General features: G+C 36.9%; 1 long non-coding RNA gene across 1 annotated transcript; it reads right to left on the bottom strand.

The window, feature by feature from the left end:
• Positions 1-7,505: 7,505 nt before the first annotated feature.
• Positions 7,506-14,814, bottom strand: LOC131895263 (uncharacterized). The gene is made up of 3 exons (XR_009375137.1): positions 14,569-14,814; positions 13,922-14,091; positions 7,506-8,276 (listed from the first exon to the last, which is right to left on the bottom strand). It is a non-coding gene; the product is annotated as an uncharacterized LOC131895263 (long non-coding RNA).
• Positions 14,815-15,312: the final 498 nt, after the last annotated feature.

Raw genomic sequence — 15,312 nt, 5'->3', positions numbered from 1 at the left:
GCCTATTGCTATGAAAAGACAATATGTCCAAGACAATTTGGGCTTCCCTACAGTTTCAGAGGCTTAGTTCATTATTACCATGACAGGGATCAAGGCGGCGTGCGTGGCAGGGCAAGGTGCTAGAGAAGTAGTTGAGAACTGCATCCTGATTCACAGGCAGAGAGAGGAGGGGAGGGAGAGGAGAGACAGAGACAGAGACAGAGAGAGATGGGGGAGAGGAGAGAGAGAGAGAGAGCACCTAGGACTGCTATTATTTTTGAAACCCCTAAACCCATCTCTAGTGACACATTTCCTCCAAAAAGGCCACATCTGATCCTTCTAATCCTTGACTTGCTGGTGCTACTTGCTGGTGACAAAGTATTCACATCTATGAGCCTACAGGGGAGGGGAGGCATTCTTATTCAACTACCACAGGGATGTAAGGGATTGTTCAGGAGTTTACATTCTAATCTAGGGACTGTCGTTCAACAGTTACAGAACTATTATTTATTATTGTTCACTAAACAATGTGAAATATGACACAATGATGATCGACCAAAACTCTTTCATCTGAAGAAACATTATGAAAGCTCAAATCCTAAGGAAGCCTTAGAGTGATGTTGGATATTTGCCATGTATTTGGGGGTGGGGAGTTTGGAGTCTAAGCTGGCCAGCAGCTGGGAAAAGCCTTGTGACATTGAGGAACTGAGGCCTGACCTAAGGAATAGAGTCTGGAGGAAGAAGCAGCCAATAAGAAGCAAAAGAGGTAGGCAGACATCATTTCATCTACTTAATCCCTGTGCTTATCTGTATCTTTTGAAAGATGTGAGCAAAATTTAATGAAAGAAAAACTAGCCACTGATGACTCCCTACCTAAACTTGTTTTATAATCAGCCACTGCGATGGTCCTGCAGGCTAATATGAAACAATGAAACCATGTTGAGAAATGGAGTGATTGACAGGACATTATACCCATCATTGCACATTTCATATACTAGGTCATGCAGTGAACTCTGTTGAGTTTGCTTAGCATGATTGTTGCGTCTACTTCTTGCCATCGGTTCAGGAACTCCACACAGCTAATTCAGATAATCTATGGATGGTTCAGCAAACTAGATCACCAGTGTGGCTCCAAGTATACCCAGTGTTTATGTTTGGAGATAAATTGTACTGGTCTTCTTCTTCTTCTTCTTCTTCTTCTTCTTCTTCTTCTTCTTCTTCTTCTTCTTCTTCTTCTTTTCTCTCCTCTTCGTCCTCCTCCTTCTCTTTCTTTTCCTCCTCCTCCTTGTTCTTCTTCTTCCTCTTCTTGTTTTCTTCTTCTTTCTCCTCCCCCTCTTCTCCTCTGGTTTTTCAAGATAGGGTTTATCTTTCACTATATTTTCTTGGCTGTTCTGGATCTCCCCCAGTAGACCAGGCTGACCTTGAACTCACAGAGGTTGCTGGGATTAAAAGTGTGGGCCACCAGGCCAGGCAGTGGTGCCACATGCCTTTAATCCCAGCACTTGGGAGGTGGAGCCAGGTGGATCTCTGTGAGTTCGAGGCCAGCCTGATCTACAGAGCAAGATACAGGACAGGCAACAAAACGACACAGAGAAACCCTGTCTTGAAAAAAAAAAAGTGTGGGCCACCACTGCTGGAAGTTTATTCTTAAGGCCATTTAAAAGTGGATCAAGTGGGCACAGTGGCAACTACCATTAGACATTTTACCAAATGTCAGAAAACACTTATATCTAGGTTTAGTAAGTAACATTGCTGTCTGTTTGAGATTCAACTTCCATGAATACTTGTTAAATATGTGGTATAAAGTTATATGAAGACAATTAGACATAGTTATTAGCAATTAAAGTATATGGGCCCTAACAAAAGTTGTGGGAATAAATACTCAACTGTAAAACTGGTCTTGTTTTATTGTTTTGTTACTTATTATTGTTAAAGAAAATCAAATCAAACTTTCAATTTAGAAAATTTCCATAAGAATTTATAAATTATATTATATATACTCTAATATTTTCCTCTTCTAGCCATAGAATTTCTTGTCTTGTCTCCACGGTAGCTAAAAGGACTCTTTTTCTGTGGAAATGCTGGCTTTCTGAGAATAGTAAACACAACTGATATTTACAAATCAACTTTGATCTCCAAGTATGATATCCTAAAAAAAGGTATACCTCTGTATATAAAGAAGATACTATTTCCAACACATTCAGGTTCATTAAACACAAGGAAGAACCATAACTTGTGTCTTGCCAGCTTCAGGAACTATAGGCATGCATGAAATAAATGATACAAGCATCAATTTATAGGCATCCGTAGAGGAAGAGAGTAGATGAGACAAAGAGATGGCTTAATGTAATTTGGAATTTTTCATCATAACACAGTGTTAGAGCTATGATGTTTCTGTCAGTCAGGTTTATACTAATGGGCAATGCACATTTGCATGCAGTACTTCTAAGTCACTTTGCATTGGAATATCTGTACATAGGAAACAAAAACCAGCTGTTTCAGTAATAGTTGTTATGCACGTGCTTAATTTTTCATAATTAATGGGAAAGTCAAAGTTAGTTGATAGGAAATGAAAAAGGATTCGGCACATGGTAAGAACTCCTGGATGTGTGTTACCCTGGTGCCTACATGACCTGTGGCAGTAGCCAATTGTCTTTGATTCTGTTTTCCCAAACATAGTGATAACACTCCATTGTCACAGACATCTACTGTTAAGAACAAATACCCAATATTTAGGGGTTTTATTATGGACAATAAATCAATGTAAATTACTATATATTTTATGGCCAAAGTTATAAGCCTTGAATTCTGAACATTACATAAGTCTAATTCATTAATAAAGTCCAGGAAATCTTATTCTATCATTAAATATTACAGTAGTCACCCTGAACTAAGCTTGAGCATGCTTAACCTTGAAACCTAGTTTAAGGATTTGGTAAAAATATAAAAATGAGAAGCCCTAGTGCTTTGATATTTAAATTAAACTTCATGAACCAACAAAATAATTGCAGTTAGATCCATTGAAGAAAGCTTGAAGGAATCTCATATTTCATACATTTAAAAATTATAAAATTTGCTGCTAGTGTGACCTCAGAGGAGTTACCACAAATTATGGCTTTTCATTTTCCTCACCTATAGTATTTACATAAAACCTAGTGAGATTATTCAAACCAAGTGGCCAATACTTACCAAATACACAAAATGGTGACATTAATACATGCTAGTTTTAATATCAATAAGTGCATAGTAAGACTATTGATATGTATTATCCCAATACTACTTGTAAAACAACTAATATTTCTCATTGAACAAAATATTTTATTTGACTCTGTTTTATTTTTCCTAGTATAATTGCAATCCGATGCGTAGCTCAGAATTTCATATACTATTGTACAGACTAGGAGAATGATCCACATTTCCATAGTTGGATCCATTCCCTAGATAACATTTCCTGTTCCTTACAGTGCAAATTCACCTTCACCCAGTGAATGATTTGTCCCTTATTTTTAGAGCTGGCATTGTACTTCGATAACAGGTGCTAAGATTTATCTATTGTACTCTATATAAGCATCAGATATTAGAATGCGTTAGTTTCCAAAACTAAGATGGTATTTGAAGGAAGCATTACTTGTTAAATGGTTTGTGTAAGTTATATGAAGACAATTGAATATATTGACAGTATATATGTATGTATATATATGCATATATAGAAAAGTTTAAATAAACACATATATTTTGGGTAGAAAATATCCAAGTAAAATAGTCTAATTTTATTATATCTCATTAATAATTACAACAAACATTCACTTAAAAATACTCATGAATGTATGGATTATGCAAGTTTGCAATATGACAAGATCATTTGTAATAGTTAAAAATTCTGTTTATGCTACACATTTAAAAATTTATTATAAAGATACAGTGAAAATGCTGAAGAATATCAATATTCAGCATAAAACTATAGAAACATACAATTCATATTCCAAAATACATTTGGGCATGTATACAAGATCTGTGGCATACATTATCAATGTTAAGCAGATAGCCATCCTCGCAACTTACCAGTTTTACTTACCAGTTACATGTAAAGGAAAATTCAAATGAGAGAATAGTTTCCAGGCCCCAGCTGTCTACTTTTAATTTGGAATTATAGGTATGCTTTCCTACTTGAATATATTTCCCGTTAGCCAATTTAGAACTTTATCAGAAAAATATATATTAAGCTACAGAACACATTACACACACACACACACACACACACACACACACACACACACATACACACAGACACACACACACACACACACACAGACGCTACATCAAGAAATGAAAAGACAGAAGAAGAAAAGAAAGAAAGGAGAAAAGGATAGAAAAGATAAATTAATTTAGAAACAATGTATCTGAGTTTGATCTGAATTCTGAGTAGCAAAATAAATAGTCTCTTCAGAGACCCACCACAAATAGGCACCTAAGAGATGTACCAACATTGCTACCTTCTCTTCACATACATGGAAGTTTCATGTCATGTGCAAGATTGATTCTCTCCAGGCTACTATACAGTGGTCAATGTTGCTAGAGTATATTCTTCTCATGCAGTTAAAAGGAATTAAAGGTGATCTTTTTGGAATCATCAGGACACAGGAAATAAAGGTAGAATATATTTTTCTACTTGCTTACATTTCGGCGTAGAGATAATTGCTTTATTACTGGGTGAAAGGAAGAAGGATTTGAGACAAAATTATTGCTGAAACAAACTACACTTAAATATTTTTCTGGGGACACATTTTTTACTTCAGTACATATTCAATAGTTAGCACGTAGACATATTTTTTAAAAAAAAAATCACTATGTACAGCTCCATGCATGAACAGAGGCACACAGCAGACATCCTCCAACAGGAATACTGCGCATTGAGAAGGCTGTCCAAGCAGATGGACTGACCATTGGATGATAAAGATCTACACACTATTACATAGCAGCAATCTTCTGTAACTGTGAACACTAGCTCTGATGACTTTGCACTTTTTCTTTTCTAGAGATTTTTTTCAGTAATAAGAAAAGAGCTATTTCTCCATGGTAGATGATTACCTCCATGAGTGGGGTCTCCTTTCAGAGGAGAAGCTCTCAACTGCGTAGACCACAACTGCATTTGTGCTTTCCAATCACTCACTTGTGACTGCACATTTTTACAAGATAAATGACCCTAAATCAAAGGCTTACAGATGTTTATGTTGAAAATTCATAGGTTCAAGCCTCTTTCATCTCCTTTTATGTAAATTATGCCTTGCATATTTCCCAAGTGAAGGACACTTGCAGAGGTATGTCTTACCTGTAGAAATGCATAGTCTTATTTCCATCAGTGAGAAATCTCAAGGGTGGTAGATATGGCTCAGTCAGTAAAGTACTTGCCTCACAAACATGAAGATCTGAGTTCTAATCCCCAGTACCTACGTAAAAAGCTGAGTGGATAGATATGTACATCTGAAACCCCAAGCCTGGAGAGGTAGAGATTGGCAAATACCTGGAGGTCACTGGCAGCTCACCAGCTACTGATGAGCTCCATTCCGAGTTGAGATAGCTGGTCTGAAACAAACCAAAATAATGAAGAACTCTCTCTTTCACACACACACACACACACACACACACACACACACACACACACACACACCACAAACATATACAAAATAAATTCAAAGGACCTTTGTACACTAATTTGCCCCAGATTTTTTCTACAGAAAAATGCAAAAAAAAGGTAACATATTTTAAATAAGATAAGGATGTTGGTTATTTAAAATATATTTTACAGACAGCCCACAAACTATCTAGACCACTGCTTCTTGTACATGTGTCCCTATACATCATCCTACTAGGTTTCTATATTCTGAATTTTTTTCTTTGACATTGCTTTTAAAATAGATTGTTCCAGACTTCAGAAAATGATTCCGGGCTACAACAGACATACCTTACGGTTGGAATGCTGAATTTTGAGTCAGCTTTATATTGCTACTTCACACTAAGTTACTGATGTATTTATTCAACATTGAGATTTTAAGAATTACAGTGGGACACTTGCTTTATATGAAGTGAATCAGTAGGAATAACTGTCACAAAAGCCAGATGACTATTATCGTGCATTTTTACCTTCCCAACCTGCTCAAATTCCATTAGAGATATTTAATATCCCAGTATAGTTAATTTGAATACATTTGTAACATGTAAGAATCAAGTTTTGCCACATGGTGGTGGCACACGCCTTTAATCCCAGCACTCAGGAAGCAGAGCCAGGCGGATCTCTGTGAGTTCGAGGCCATCCTGGTCTACAGAGTGAGATCCAGGACAGGCACCAAAACTACACAGAGAAACCCTGTCTCAAAAAAACAACAACAACAAAAAAGGAATCAAGTTTTATATTTCTTTTTCCACTTTTCAGACAGACTTTAATTGCCATGTATGAAGCTATTTGTGCTACTCATGTTGACACGCTCAGACATTTTCACATGGCACTTGAAGTACTTATGACTGATAATTCTCACCTATGGATATATTTATATTTTTATGTGCATTTTTAATTCTATTAATTTAAAAGTTTGCCTATATAATTTGCTATTTCTCAAAAAATGCTTCAATTACATTTTGTTGTTTATCATTTATCACTAAACATAACTGCCCAAATCAGAAATTCAATGCTCCATGTGCAGTGAGGGGTTTTGTATTTTGTGAACTTCTTATTAATGGTAGAATTTCCTTAAATAGGAAGATCATAATGTGGACTGCCGAAGTGAAGTGGAGATGAAGTCAAATGGCTCTCTGTGCTCTCTCTTTATATCCTGTAGTTTTTCCAAAGTCAGCATTCTCGTTTTAAAATGTAAATAATATGTTAATATTTTTCTTTCTTCTTAAAAGTGTTATGGGGCTCCAAACTACTTTCTGCACAAATATTTAAATAGAAAACACTGTTAATGGAACTGGCTGTTTTTCTCTCCTACTGTATCTTCTATGCTCTGAAAAACCTGTGTTCCCAGCTCATTATACAGCTGCCACCTAGTGGCCATGGTACAAGTGATCTATGGATGATAGATGTTTTATTTATAGTGGCATTTTTGAGAGACACAGCACAGATGACATGGGTCATGTTCTCTATGCTTCAGTCACCATTAGGTAGTGACACAGACATAGGGATTATAAGAAGTTGTCACAATGAGGAGAGAGATGGCTCAGTGGTTAAGAGCACTGACTGATATTCCAGAGGACCCAGGTTCAATCCCCAGGCTGTCCGGTGTCTGATCACACCAGGATTAAAATAAATAAACAAAGAAAGAAAGAAAAGAAATTGTCACAATTGGATCCCCCAATTTAATTTCAATTAATAAACAGCTCTTTCAGAAAAAAAGAAGTAGAAATACATAGTACATTAATCCACATAAAATAATGTGGTTGTGTTGGCAAAATACAGCATAATAACATATTTATTTAAATATATTGCGATGTGACTCCCTGTGGGTTTTTTTAATCAGAAGACTAAGATAAACAAGAAAAATAGAAGTTTTTTTAAAAAAAAAAAACCCTTAGATTAATGGGCACTTTAGATTTCTGTACAGATACTATGTGGTTACAATAACTATCTACTTATATTTTATATCTAAAAGCATTCTAACAGTGAATCTTTTGAATCTCTTTTGACATGTAAGCCACTAATCATCACATTTCTCACTAGCAATGTATTTGTCTTATTTTAATGGTGCCAGTAAGGAAGACAGTTAACACACTTGTGATTTATATGCTTAAATATGAAATCCAAATTGCTTAGCTAAATAATGTTTAATACATTAATGTTAAGAAAAAAAATAACAGCATGAGTTCCTTCTCTGACCTCCTTTTAAGAGAGAGAGATGTGTGTTAGCCCCTCCTAAAACCTGAACATCATTTAGTTCATTAATGCTCCCAGCAGTCACTAATTAGAGCAACAACTTACTAAGGGAAGAAAGAAACCTTCTTGTTTGTTGCTGGCTGGACAAACTGGGAGTAATTGATATTTTTATTACTTTCCTATTTCCGGCTCTTTGCAGCTCTTTAGGTAGTGTTACTAGTACACATATGTGCCTGACATGGAGTCTCTGTGTTTACACCATTCTTGCACTCAGCCCCTCAAGTCCCTTGAGGCAGAGCAGACATTACCTCTCCAAGATCTTCACCGTCCACTTCCTGGATACTCTGTGAGCCATAGTTGTCTATCATTCTATTCCCTCTCAAAAACTCTATAGGGCAGAAAGTGGATCATCTATTTCCAGTGTAGAATCCTGTAATGATATCAATGTTTATGGAACATAGAAAAACTAAGGTAAACATATGAAGCAAATGGTGACCGTTAACTAGTTCTCACAGAGGAGCATAATGACTTACTCCAGTGTAAACTAAATCTGCTTGGATAGGGTTGAAAAGCACAGGGAAATGTAGATGGGGTGCCAACTACATCTCTGGCAGTCCAAAGCCTCTCTTCATAGTATGGTCCTTGTAAATAAACATATTTTCATGGGAAATAGAAATAAAACTTGTAAATGTAAGGAGCAATTCTGGGCTCCACCATCTTGATGACCTATGGCCATGGAGTCATGGTGAACACGGCCCTCTTTGAAAATGTTTGGAGCAACATTCCTTCCCAGAATGCATTTAAAAAGGCATGTTGATGTTAGAGCGCCTGGTATAGAACTTTCGAACAGTCAACACATATTTTACTCTGTGGTCACTTTATCAAACTCTTACCTTGGGTGCAACTTTATACGACTTTTACATTCTTAATTCACCAATGAAGCGGCCAGAGCTAGAAACTACTAAAAAGACTCGGCCTTGGCCATATGACTACTAGATACCAGATTGGAAGCCACTGCTCTGTTTGCCAACGTCATTAGTTCCACTCTGAAGTAGAGAGGATGTGGGTAAAGTGTTACAGTCACTTCAGATTATTCAAGGAGGCAATTTTCATTCAATATTTAAAGCCATGCGTTGTTAGTCATGCTGCTTATTGTAATGCTGTCTTTGCAAAGTGCTGAGTCTCTGTAACTGAAGTCCAAAGATTATGTGATAAATTATTTATAGGATAAGATATTTTAAAAAGAGGGGGGGAAAAGGAGCAGAGTGCCAGATTGTCCTGGCACATCATTAAGATACGTTTCCTGGCCCTTTCCCCCTTTCTTCTAAGGTGAAAGCAGAGCAATCACTCCGATTGAAAAGTCCTTAATTCTCTAAATTAAGAATTAGCTGCCACTAATGAAAGTGGGTGGAGATGGAGTATTGCTGGCTACCAGAGGAAAGGAATCGTATAGTCATCTCTAGAAAAAATAAATAAATAAAACCCAACATAAAAAAAAATTATCGGGAGATCAGGAAAAGACATAGCATGAGGAAGAGTCCAAGTGTATCAACTGAGAAAGTTTGGCCTGTAGAAAGAATCAAAAATTAGAGTAGGAAGAATTAAAATAAAAAATACAAATTTAACTTAGAAAATAACTTAGTTATAACACTGAAAAACACTCCGTTCCTCCTAGTTCACTGAGGTTACCAATGAGACCAAACCTAAGGATGAGATCAGAGACAAAGCTTTAATTTTGGCAGGCCTCAAAACCATTCTTCAAAGTAGCTTCTAGTCAATGGCACATCTATGTTCTATTTTCAACATCTTAACTTGAGTCTTGCTACTAGTAATATGGATAGAGAATGCTTTTTATTTTCAAACATGTACACACACCCACACAGATCCAATATGGAATGAGAGAGAGAGAGAGAGAGAGAGAGAGAGAGAGAGAGAGAGAGAGAGAGAGAGAGAGGAGAGAGGAGAGAGAGAGAGTTTGTAGTTAATGCCCAATGCATATATCATGTCAGAGTAGACTGCTCAGGTCAGAGAATTTGCTGACAGAGGCATAGAGAAGCTTATAGAGAATGAAACATAAAATTTAATATGAATTCAAATACAACAATGTACTTCTGATATAAGATGGAAGAAAGGGGCTGACTGGTTTAGAAGATATATACAAGATGGATTAATAAGAATTCTACTAAAATCCTTGAAGTCAAGTTTCCAAATGCAGAGTTTTTTGTATGTTTTTTAGAATGTAAGGTATACTAGTTATTCTTCTAACAATTATGAAACACTAAAGTTCAGACTTGTGCTGCATCTTCTGAAGATAATCTGTGCTTCCTAGACCTAACAAGTACCTATCCAAGTCTACAAATTCATCTTCATTTAACCAATGATGTTCTCTGTTCCATAACTCAATCAGTCACCATTCCTTAAATTGTGTGTGTACACCACTTTCAAGCGTGTGTATATGTAATTCACATATATATGTGTAATTTAATGTAATGAATGCTTACCATTGGTTTACCAACATGTCTGGGTTGGCGATGGAAATTACTAAGGTAGCAATAGTTACCAGAAGGATACTCACAGTAATTCATATCTTATTGGCATTGTAGTTCTCTACACTCTGTCTACTCCTTAAATACCTTTCATTGTGTAGAAAGATTATATATTTTATAAGGTTTCATATTTTGCAAGTAAATACTTAAAATGAAGGTCCCAGCTAACTCAGGGACCTATGTGTTAATTAACCTGCACATTATGTTACATGTCTCTACTAAATGATAGGAATTAGTTTATAATTTATTGATATAGCCAGGATTCTGTCCAGAATATTTTACCAATAGTTATATGAACAACAATTGTCCAGAACAATGACCAAAGAACACCCCATAAATGATTGAATTAGTAAGTATAGGCTCTGTGCCATGAGCTTACCATTTATTTAGTAAGGAAGATCTTTGGGCAGGATGTGGTTCCCTCACAGTATGGAATGTGACCAAATGAGAATAAGTGTGGTGATGTTTTCTTTGTGCACCCCAATAAAGCTTACCTGAGGATCAGAGGAAAAAGCCAGCCACTACAGTAAACATAGAGGTCAGGCAATAGCAGCACACACCTTTAATCCTATCATTCAGGAGGCAGAGATCCATCCAGATCTCTGTGAGTTCAAGGCCACACTGGGAACAGAGCCAGGCATGGTGACACATGCCTTAAATTCCAACACTAGTTAACCATAAACATCTGGAGGTCCGTACAGACATACAGGAAGTGATGCAGCTGGGAAGAGAGAGGAAATGAGATAACAGAACAGAAAGGCATATAGGCATGGGTATACAGGAAGTAGGTCTCTTTGGAGACTGAGGTGTCGGTGAGGTGAGGTTGTCTGTGGCTTGTCCTATTCCTCTGATCTCTCAGTTTTTCACCCCAATATCTGGCTCTGGGATTTTTATTAATAAGGTTTTCTTATAAGATACTCTTACAAATGAGTAAGCCACATGTCATACTATTTCAAATAATCCTTGCAGCTTTCCCTATATTTAGACTTTCGTCTACTCCACAATTCTTCTATAATGATATACTGAACATTAATACTTTTAATATCTACCCATCAGAAGATATCTATTAGCAGGGATTTTGTAAACATAAAATGAAAGAAGACATAATACATATATTTATAAAAGCTTCTTACAAACAATGGTTAAAAGTCTTCGAAAAATCAACCTAATTCTTTTAAAAATACTTTATTGATTCTTTTAAAATTCCATACATGTGTACAAAGTATTTTTATCATATCAGTCTACTACTACTCACTCTCAACTTCTCCTGTTGTCTTCATGTCTGGCTCCCTCCTAACTTCATGTTCATTTTTTTTTTGTTTTTAATAACTCTGAATTCATTTAGTGTTTCTCCGATGTGCATGGGTGTGTGACCATCCATAGGAATAGGCTTACCAATATCCACATCTGTTATGGGAATTCTGTCACCAGTATGCTGGCCAATTGAAAAGAACATTTCGGTCCAAGAGGCAGGGTTTTTATTGGGGACGGACTTGACTGAAAGAAAAGGCAGTATGCAGACATGGTGATCCTTGAAACTTCTTGGCCAACTAGTTTGCTGAATTAGTGAGCTCCAGGATCAGCAAGGTATTATGTTTCAAAAACTATCATGAAGAGTAATTGAAGAAGATACCCAAATGCCAGCGTCTGGCATCCACATGAACACACACACACACACACACACACACACACACACACACACACATACACACACACTACACTCACATGTACATGTGCACACAGGTGAGCATGCATACAAACATACAACACATGCATAAAAATCTACAGTCAACTACCAGCAACTCTTATCTACAAATTCTGTGATTTTTAATTCAGATTGAAGTTTGGATCTTGTAGAAAGAAGTCAATGTTTGAGATTAGTACCTTTTTCAAATAGGGCATTCGATTTTTAGCTGGGAAGCCACCATTAAAAACTTCCCCAGTTCTTTGTTACTTTCTTTCAAAATCTTTTATCTGTAAGAATCATGTTAATGCTACTACCTGAATCATATGTTGTGTTTAATATGCGTTCAGAAAATTCTAGTTTCTCAGAAATAGTGATCAAAAGCCTAAAAAATTCCTAGACACAGTGAGCTTTAGGAAGAAATAACTTCAAGGTTTCATTCATGCAGATTTTTTTTTAACACATTAGCACCTTCAGACCTTTCAGGGTATTGATCAATGTTCCTTGCTGTATTTAAATCACAAAATTTGTCCTAGATACAAGGTTTATTCTTGTAAACATATACATATATATGTATATATATATTTACATATATACTTTCTTGTAATATTTATTTAAATTGCTTTTCTTGATATAAAAGAATAAATGAGAAAGCAACTCCTAATGTGTAAACTAAAGCTCTCTTCAGGCCTCCTGATAGGAAAAGAAATAAAATTATGTACACATACTTTCTAGACCCTATAGGTATTATGTGCTTTCTAGAAGATTCAACTCATTTACTGTAGTGTGGCACTCGTTTCCTGTTTTTGTTTTGTTTTGTTTTATGTCTGTCATTGGAATTAAGCAGCAAGGTGGTGCATTGCAGATATAGTGTTGGCTCTGACTATTTCCCCTAGATGGCGATATTTTCCAAGAAGCTATACAGTCATACACAGCCACTATTTTTTCCCCTTTGATTGGAGCTAGTTTTAACACAAAAACCTTACACTAACTACTGTTTTTATGTCTCGGTGGAGGGGGTACAATTTTGAGATGCAACAAAAACAATATGATTTTAAAATCTTTTCTTGATTTTCTGAAACCATAAAGATGCGTGTTGTATACTTTAAACCTTAAATGCAAGTATTTCAAGACAAGCTATTTCAATATCATTTATTCTGAGATTTTTGTTAATTATGGAAAAGGCTGTGAAAAATTATAATTATACTTGAATGTTAGTTTCTGGGCTAAATGCCATGGATCCTTTCATAAACCTTGCAGTGTTTATTAGTCACTTTAGATTGGCAGTGGGTTTCTCGTGCTGGCCTCTGTCAGTCTTTCAAAACATTTGATCACATTCATTTATATGTGTGAGAGAGAGGAGGGGAGAGAATGAGAGGCACAGAGACAGAAATGAGACAGACAGAGAGACAGAGGCGTGAGAGACGTGGTTTGTGTGTGGCGGTCACACACAATCTGTCAGCCCTTTCCTCCTACTATGTGGGTTTGGGGGATGGGACTGCCACCTTGCCAGCGTGCACACATACCTCCTGAGCCATCTCACCAGACCTCTGTTGCTCTTTTGTGTCCCTTCTTTCACGTGCTCAATTATCTGCTGAGTGAGGAGAGGCCCTTACTTTGGTAAGGTTGAGCCTGCTTAACATTTGAGGTTTTTCTATGGTATATTGAAAGTAAGAAACAATAGTATGTAAAATAGTTAAACCACTTAGAAGTAGAGGTGATGTGGGATTAAAAACCTGCATAAAATTCAGAAACCTAAGCTATTTCTTTCCTTCTGAGCATCTCCTCAGTTCGACATCCGACTCTCTTAATACATCCCACATACTTGGCATGTCTAGGCCTCACCTTGTCCTCCTTTGCTTTGTAACTTCACCTTTTATTTTTGCCTTGTATTTCAATTTTCCACTGTTCCACCCAAGGCTTTCACCTTCAAGGGATTTTGAGTTTGACAAGAGGAAGCATGGCTGTAACTTCTTCTAAACCTGGTACACAGTGCTTTGTTGAATCCCATCATCCTTCAAGGGGGTGAGAGGAGAAATTTGAATTAGGTAACAGCATGATTATAGTCTTTTGCAAGGAAACTAAACATACATCATATACTGAGCATCTAGGAAGCAATAAGTACAACCTCCATTTCCTAGATAAACCTTAATAGAAATTAAGGTCTTGCATCTGAGTTAACAAGTCAGTAACTGAAACTGTGCCACCCAAAGCTGTTTCTTTTGTTGCTTAAAACTCAATAGGTTTCTCTTCTAAGTAGCTTCATAAAATGAAAACCAGCCCAGGCCCATGTCTGTAATCTCCGCACCTGAGAGGTGGAAGCAGGAGAATCTTGAGTTCAAGGCCATTCTCTGTCACACAGTGAAGTTCTAGGGTGCCCTAGAGTTAAAATTTTTGCAATGTTCCAATAATTAAGAGACTATCTAAAAAAAAAAAAAAAACCAACAAATAATAATAAACTAAAAGTGGAAAATAATAAAATGAGACCTAACCTCTTCCTTGCTCTGCTGTGGTCTCTCTGTGCATAATTGTACCTTAAGGCTCCCTCCGCATTCAGCATAAGAAACTGCTTCAGATTCAAAGTGAAATTTCTATAAATAGACCATTGGCAAGGATTTACTGAATCAACTCATATGAACCTTTCAGCTTTTTTGTCTTGAACCTTGCCTGAGCAAGGGGCCTTTGCCAGTAAAGATGACCATTGGGAGTTCAGTGCACTCAAGAAAACTTTGGCCTAGTTCCATTTGGAACTTTGACAGGGCACCCTCCCTGTCTCTCACAAATGCTTCCTTGGCAACTGCTCAGAATGTAAAGTTCCTCAGCCCCCACACTGTCAATGTGTTCATCCATCCTCTGTGTGATCACTGATGAGCTTTCTAGCTGGTTCCCAGCGCCATTCTTCAGTGTCTTCTCTGGGAGATATGGACGCCTCATATCAGACCCAGAGACACGGTCTGTGAGGCACAGCACAAAGCTCCAGTGTTCTATGTACAAGTGTAGGGAGAAAGCTTTTTCTTTCTTTTGTAATTTATCTCATGATTTAAACTAAGTTGATGAATGCCTTTGTTTCCCTGTGTATGGACATGAACACAGGCAGGCAAATGAAAACCTCACAAACGCCTATGTCTGGAACACAACTCCAGCTGCCCCAGAGAGAGAGAGAGAGAGGAGAGAGAGAGAGAGAGAGAGGAGAGAGAGGAGACTGAGGAGAGAGAGGGAAGAGAAAGAAAGCAAGC

This window comes from Peromyscus eremicus, chromosome 18, assembly GCF_949786415.1.
Source record: "Peromyscus eremicus chromosome 18, PerEre_H2_v1, whole genome shotgun sequence".
Classification (NCBI taxonomy): domain Eukaryota; kingdom Metazoa; phylum Chordata; class Mammalia; order Rodentia; family Cricetidae; genus Peromyscus; species Peromyscus eremicus.
This window is presented reverse-complemented; position numbering and strand designations above follow the sequence as displayed.